This window comes from Dufourea novaeangliae, unplaced genomic scaffold (genome assembly GCF_001272555.1).
Source record: "Dufourea novaeangliae isolate 0120121106 unplaced genomic scaffold, ASM127255v1 scaffold228, whole genome shotgun sequence".
NCBI lineage: Eukaryota > Metazoa > Arthropoda > Insecta > Hymenoptera > Halictidae > Dufourea > Dufourea novaeangliae.
In genome coordinates, this window is record NW_015374150.1 from 2,931,519 (window position 1) to 2,939,928 (window position 8,410).

An 8,410-nucleotide genomic window follows, 5' to 3' on the forward strand; every position below is an offset into this window, starting at 1 on the left:
TCGCGTGTTTTCTTTTTCTTTTTTGTTTTTTTTTTTTTCATTTTTTTTTTGGCGAGAAGTTCCTTCCTCGCTCCAAAGCGGTGAGAACAACGGAGAATCAAGGGGTTGAACGACTTTTCTGCTCGACTTCCAGTCGAGAATAGCCTCGGAGTGAAGAAGATACATATATTTCCGGTCCTATTCGAGTAAATTGGCACGAATTCGGGAGAAAATCGAAAGCCGGTTCGAAGACACGTTTTTGCCTCGGCGCAAGTATATTTCAATGCAATCAACTCGATATCATGTAACAGAGTCTGATACAAATTTAGCGGAAAAAGAAAAAGAAACGAATTTGAACGAGCGAGGTGACGGGATGGAGAAAACGAGAAACGAACTCGCGGGGAAGAAGGCTTAAATACGTCGCGCGATGGACTAATAACTGCGAAAAAAGTTGCCGTTACAAGTAAGACTGCTTTAGGAACACTTAAAAAATATATATTAAAAAAAAAAAAAAGTAAAGCGAAAACGTAAAAAAAATATATATATATTATATATGTAGGATTCTCGAGGAATGGGGTGATTGATTTTAGACGCTTTACTTATTATATTAGTGTATTTTACTTAGTAGGTTAATAGGTTAACAGGTTTAAACGCTCGCTCTCCCAAAACGCACCGTGATGCACTTTCTTTCCAACCGGCCGCGACTGACTGCCCCGTCGAACTTCCACGCCTCATATACATACTCTTTCACCCCCTTGCATTCGTCTCGCTTGCACTCTGTATCTCGCATCCATAGCTTACATTCGTAAAAACATACACTTCCCTATCGCTCAATTCTAAACACTCTTCGTTCACATCTTCCCAGTCACTCGAGTTTCCCAAACATACCGGCGCCGGTCCGTCGCAACATGATCCGGTCGCCTGCACGCACGCACGCACGCACAACGAACCATTCATCCCACATATAGAATTACCGATCGGATGCGTTACACTTGTGGTGCTTGGACGGGATACGGTTGAGACTCGCGGAGGATCGAGGGATCCGATCGTTTCTGGCGAACCTCCGCGATGCGTTGTCTCGATTGTTGTCTCGTCGGATGATTTGTACTGACCGAAACGAAAAAAAAAAAAAATTAAAAAATGGTGTTACTAGAGTTTAGTGATTGACGAGATAATACGATCTATTTATTACGGCGGCCTCGGACTGCGGAGTAAACGTGGATCGGACGGGCAACACTGGTCACCTGGTTTTTTTGCATACGTTCGTGTTTTATCTTGTTAAAACGATTATAGATTGTTTGTTATGTTTTCGAGCATCGTGAACGATTAAAGAAAGAAAAAAGAAGCTTCGAAATAGACGGTGTTTTTTTTATAGTTGGTTACTTTCCAGGCCCGGTCCGCGTTCACTATACGGTTGCAATGTTCGCGCGATTACAAAGCTATATAAATATATGAAATATATTATATATATACACTTAAACGCATATACATACATATATGTGTATATTTATTATTCGACGACTTGACTATTTTTTGTATTACTATTTCAAGTACTTTATAATTATTCGTTATACCTCACTCGGGACATTTTGAGCGGATTTTTAGCGTTTGGCTGAGGGGCGAGAGGTTGACAAAATTTCATCGCTAGTGAGAAATTTTCGTGACTGTTAATTGTTAGTGCTTCAAACGGCACCGATTCGACTCAGTTCTCGATTGATAGATGTCTTTTCAGCTGGCCTCCTTTTTCTATATTGTCGATGATCACATCACGTGATCGAGCAAAAAACCATTGTGTGTCAGTAACTGCCTTCATCGATTCCGCTAGTGAATTTGCTGATTTTAGAGCCTCTTCTCCTCATCCATGACGATTGAATATCACTGCCAAAATCCCCCCTCCCAGGATTACGCGAAACGAAATGAAAAGTAAAAAAAATGTGGCGTAAATACGTGGCTGCTGCCATTTTTTTCGGCAGCCCCGTGTTTTTTCATTTTGTCGCCACCAAATTCTCTGTCATCTCCCGTGTTTTTTTGTATTTCGATCCGTTTGCGTAGGTATTTATTTCTCCCGTTCCATTTTAACTGTTTTCTTTTTTTTTTCACGGATCGCGGCGATCTTCGTTCGCCGAAATGGAAACCCGTGTCCTGCTCGCTTTTTTCCGTCGATTACGAAGTTATTATTATTTTCTTAATTCTTCTGTAAAGAAGCTATCGAGACAGGACGTAGAGAAACGAGGAGTATCCGCGGGGCCTTCGTTTCGGAAAATCGCCGCGATTTATTTTGAATTCGAGAAACGAGAATTTGTTTTCGTTGAATGGAAACGTTCGCTGCTGTGTAAAACCGAAACGAGATGGCGGGTGCACATTCCATGAGAATCGTAAAACTTATACGTACTTGTAATAAGAAAAAAAAAAACGTAAAATAAATCTGTTAGCGTTTGATAAGACATTCACGTAAGATATTACACGCGAAGATAATAAATGAATAATATATCTAAAGTTTGGAAGCTTACAATAGACTCGGTTTATCCATTATTATGTATCGTGATTTTTATGTCATGTTCAATAAATGAGTTTTAAAGTAATATATCTTCCAGGTACACTAGTTAACCTTCCTTGAATCGTTCCTCGATCGGAGGTGAGTAAAAAATGTCGCCCCAGATATGAAGTACTCGTGAGATTCTTCGTGATTCTACTTTGATCAGTCTCATGCAGTTTTCATTTCGTTAAGGAGTTAGAGACCTTTAAGCTATTGAATAAGAGGGGCAAATTAAAAAATTGTTTGGTGTGTGCAGAATTATTATTTGGCAGCCATTTTCTTCTGTTGATAGATATAAATTCAATGGTTCAGAAATTACTAAAGAAATAACATATAATAAGATCTATATATTAAATTTTTAATAAACAATAATACTTCGTATACAAAAAAAATTTTTATTTAACAGCTCAAAGGTATGTAACCCCTTAAAAAAGCCTTTCAACGTTCTGGAAATTTCACCAAGTACTTGCCCAATAGTGGAAACAGCCTTTCAGTTTTAGACGAACGAAAGCCACACTAAAGAACACTGCTTCCCCATCTTCGTCCTTAACTTACTTTCGGTAGTGGCGCACTGTCTCAAGGCTCGGCTGGGCAGAATATTCAAATACTAATTCCCCTCCCAAGTAATGAGTCACGCGAACAGTTCTAAAATTACAGCGGATGATCGTTAAAACTGACGAGTGTCACGCGAAAATCAGTATACATACGTCTGTGACTCGAGAGACGCGAATTCATTATGAATCACGATTAAAGCATTCCTCGACCATGATTCGTTGATAATATCGTCGATTCCTGTCGCGATTACCGAGACACAATGTATACGTCGCGTAATCATCAATCGACGAGGGAAATTTTCAATGAATAAACGCGTACGAGAGCAAAGTCGCCGCCATGAACCCGCGTAGGATGCTTTGCAAGCTCTGAGGAGTAGACTAGCGCTGATCGATATCCCCCCCCCCCGACTACGTGAAAAATAAAAAACCGACGGCAGCTAGAGTTCATTAAACCAGGACTACGACATCGACCAACGTTCATAGTGTCTATAAAAAAATCGCGTGAACCACACATGTGATCTGATCACGAGTTCATTTATTTTTCTCGACCCGTGGGAGCGGAAAAGCATCTTGTTGATAATTACGAGCATCGCTTATCTTCCCTGAATGTTACGTTAATTGTGTGATAATGTGCGACATTTGTAAATATACAATAGTACGACTATTTGCCATATACAAATGCAAAGACTTCTTAATACGATGTTATCAACGCGTAACACATCAAATTCAGTAGTTTTTGTGTCGAGGAAATCATAGACTCATGATCTCTTGGTAATACTTGCCACTGATCTTCAGCAGCAAGTGCCATTTATATCGAACATAAGGACAGGAAGATATAGAAAATGGAAATTATATATAAGTTGATTATTTCCGCCTTCGGACACCAAGTTGCCAAATTTTCATAACGTATCTGTGCATTTTAAAAAAAAATCCTAAATATGACCTATTTTTCGGGTCGCTAAGTGGGAATGGGGCCTTAATCCACGAGCTAAAAGGCTAATACGGATTATCGATCAGAGGAATGGCATCGTATACATGTAGACGATGCAACGAAAGGTATGCAAGAGTCATCCACGGGAAACGCGAACCACCTGAGAGCTCTTCGCGCCGCGGGCCTTCCAGAACTTTCGACGTATCGAATCGTGACTTGTATTCTCTGCACGGCGGCTCTTCTCGTAACATAAAAAAAACGACTAGAATACCGGTAAACGTGACTCGTGTCACGCTCGTCGAACGTCATCAAGACGGAGGGAGGGGTCATCAGACTCGTAATCATTGGTCTCGTGGGCACACGTGCGACCGACTAAACTATAATTTCCCAATATTTTTTCGTTACCTCTCACTGCCCCCTTTTCATCAATTTTTTTATTCGACACTCTCTTCGGGTAAACTATCTCTATTATATAGTAATTGTGCGTGTAATCTTTTAAGACGTTCGCTACCAGCGTCGCATATGTGTGACGCTCCGATTTCTATATCAGCATACTTTCTTAGATGAAAGTGGAATGGGTTTTGCAATATTCACCTGTATGTTGTGCCAGTCGTTATCTCTGCTTTGTGCATTTTTAATTTCTGTTGAAAAAGATAAGGGTATTCCATTGAATAAATTGCTGAAAATGTAGCGAAGTCTGTGACGAATATTCTCGGAATAATGTGCTGGTGACGAACGTGTTAATTTTAAAAAGTTAAATTGAAAATAAGAAAATAAAATAACAAGAACGCCCAGTCAGATCTCCTCAGCGTACACCGATAGGCGATAGCGTCTATTTTGGGAACTTATGGGCTAAAGGAATCCGCGGGCGTCCACGAAAAATCTTGTTCCCTTGCATTGCGAAACAGCGGTCACGCCCTTATCAGTAACGTTCCACGACGATAAGACGGGTCTATATACAGGTTGCGTAACGTAGATCGGAAAGTACAAGCGTCGTTTTATCTAGACCTCGGGTATATACGAGACCAATCACAGGAAAATGCAGTCTTATCTGGACCCTGATTAAACGACCAAAAAAAAAAAGAAAAACGGAATCGTCGTTGTGTCGTAAGAATAGCTAAAAAAGAATAGAAAATTCAGAAGCGTATCTGGTTGGTGGGAGTTGCGATCAGGGAGGAGGAACGTTGGAACGCAACGTACGCCACAGACGTCGCGACTTAGACGCGATTACGAGTGTGATCGCGAAAGAATTTCATAATTTATCGCCACGTGGTTCGACTCGAAATCGCTGCACGCTAAATCAGGACTGATTAACCAACCGCTTGTGTATAGATAAAAGCATATAATCGTTGTTCCATTATCCGGGAAGCTATTTCATCGGCGCGGAGAGGATAAAGAGAAGGAATTGAAAATTCCAGGTGCGCTCTGTTCATGGACCTGAGGTATCGGAATCGATTAGTTGGTAACAACTGGTGGTAATATCAAATGATTTTCAACAATTGTCCTTTGCTGGTTATAGAAGCAATATACGGAACGGGAATTAATTGATCGTGACGAGCGCGGAACTTCGCCGTCGGTTACGCCAATGGTTTTCGCGAATGGAAATTTCCGCGGCGCCTGGAGGCCTCGCAGCCGACCGCGATGGTATGTGTCACTGGCTGACTTATTAGCGCGAAAATCGCACCGGCAAAAATACCAGCGCCGCGGAAGAAAGAAACTGAAACGAGATCGCGCGCGAACTACTAACTCCGATCTTTCTGATTCATTCGTGATCCAGCGTTCCGATCTCTCTCTTTGTCCCTGTCTCTCTCTCTCTCTCTCTCTCTCTTCGAGACGACATCGATATTCTGTGGTGTTGGGATGAAATATCGCACCTGGGACTCAGTCAGCTTCGTTCGGATTTCCTATCTTCATTGTTATTACCTGTAACTACGCGTGATTCATCCAATCTTTGTAACCCTAAGACATCACGTTACAGCGAAACTGTGCTTCGTCTCTAATATTCTATCTGGCTGGATAATGGTCTGAAATTTTTATGATTTAATAAATTAGTATAAAAAATTAGTACCGTTATTTATTAAAATAAAATAATAACACTTTTAAAAATGTGTTAAATTGTCTTAGATTGACTATTGTTTCTTGATTCGATGAAAATCAAAAGTTTTCTACAACATACCAAAAAGCTGCAGTGAGCGGGTTAAATGCTTCCGTCCGTTCGACACAAATAACGCTTCGAATCGCTCCTTTCCAATAGCGAAAAAACACCTTCGAGTGCAAAGGGTTAAGTATGAAAATTAGCCGCAGGTGGGGAGCCAGAGACAGGAAAGAAGCCAGAGACACCCACGACATCTTATCGCGTCTCTTAAATGCGTGGCTGCTCTCCCATTCATCCGGTGGCTTCGCATCTGGCGTATATCGGTCGCTGCGGACTGCCTACGCTTCAGCGATGGCGTCAAGTCCAGTATGTTATTTGTGATCCAACGCGAATAACGAACGTGTCCCGCAAAGCCTCTTTCGGTTATGTTTGTTAGAGACATTTAAGACGTTTTCCAAGGCGTCTCGAAATAGATTTCGTGACGCTCATGGTAAACTCTCGGAAAGGAATAAAAGACAGACGTCGCGATGACGTCCAAACGTTACAAGACAGATTTATTTAAAGACGTGTTAATCAGACACTTGCTCACGAACCAGTAGTCTCTGGATGATGGTTCAATAAGATTTCTCGATTACGATTAGATCGTGATAGATCATTCATAGTAAAGCATCGATGAGTGTTCCAACGTTCTTGGTACAAATGACGCCTGAACACTCATCAATAATTTACTGTATTTGGCACTGACAAGGAGTTATGATTTTATGTTTATGAGATTCAGCACAATGATAGAGTTTGGAATTCTGAAGTGAATTCTATTTATTTCAGCCGCATACGGCCATTAATTTATGAAATATTTAATATTCAGTGCCAGAGGAGACTTCGAATACTCATCGAGGATTTACTGTATAGATTCTCCATTAACGTCAGACTCAAGGATCTTCCAAGATCATCGTTTCATTTTTTAACGGACAGTCTACATTTCTGACTTAATACTGAAGCATATTGATATAAAAAATGTCCCACTTTGTAGAATTTGAACTTTCATGGTAGGACGTTATGCATACCAGCTTTAAATCGTGAAATTATTAAGAATAAGCAATAATTAAAAAAGAAAAACAATTTCCATGCAACTACGTAATTTTCTGTTGTAAAATCACGTGCTTCAAAGAGTTAACAGTGTCGTAACAGATACTGCACCTGAAACGCTACAAATTCTCTGAGCCTAGACACGTAGGCAATAGTCCCAGTTTCATTATATTCAATGTTCAGTGCCAAGGAGCCTTCGAACATTCATCGAAGATTTACTGTATGTAGGTTACGAGGTTGAAATGTGTCTAGGGTACACGTACAAGGTTGTAATACACGTCATTCGGTCCCGACACGTCGTCTGCGACGTGTTTGGTCCCATCGCTAGCTACCCATGAACCACGTTCCATTGCACTCCGCTTCGCCTCTCTCTCTCTCTCTTGGTCGACTCCTCTCGATTCGCTCGTTACAGTGCTTCGTACAGTCCAACTAACGATTTCTCGCGACCTTAAAGTTACGACACGGTTTAGAATGGACAGGGTCGGCCTTGAAATGGGGAGCACCCCTGTCCTTGGCCGCGGAGAACACGTCGACCCCACGATATCTACCGGCGTAATTGCAATCAGGAGGCACGACGGGTCAGCACGTGAACGGGTCTCTCGATGGAACGGTACTACTCAGCCGCGAACGGCTTTGCATATAAACGATTTTGCATTAAATCCCCAACGGAAGCTAGTGCGTGGGCTCGTTACGTTGAAATCGGCAGGGAAACTGTAATCCACACATTCGAATGTAAGAATGTTGTGATAACTATGAAAATTATTTTTTGTTTCTTAGTATATTTTTGTTTGGATATATTTTTGTTTCTTTTTAGAAAATCTTTGGTACGACCTAATGTAAACCTTTCATTTCCTTCGAAACGAATACCGAATGTATGTCAAACACGGTAGGGGAGTGTTAGCGATGGAAGGGTGCCTAGGATGAAAGAGATTTTCCACAGTCGTTTCAATGACTCGGGAATGATTTGGAAGTGGTTACCAAAGTGACGACAGAGATCTGCAGTAGGACCGTAAGATGCAGTTGGATGCAGTCGATGAGCCGTCGAAGTATGTACTGGTTAACCCGGGGGGTAGAACGCGCGCGGCCCGGAAAAGAATTCAGGTCGATGGACTTTCTGGCTGGTGCAGAATAGGGCCGGCCGATCAATACGTTCGTACGACGATACTATTTCTAACTTGCAGCGAATTATTCTTAGAACGTAACTTTGCCCTCGGCGTTCCGTTCGATTA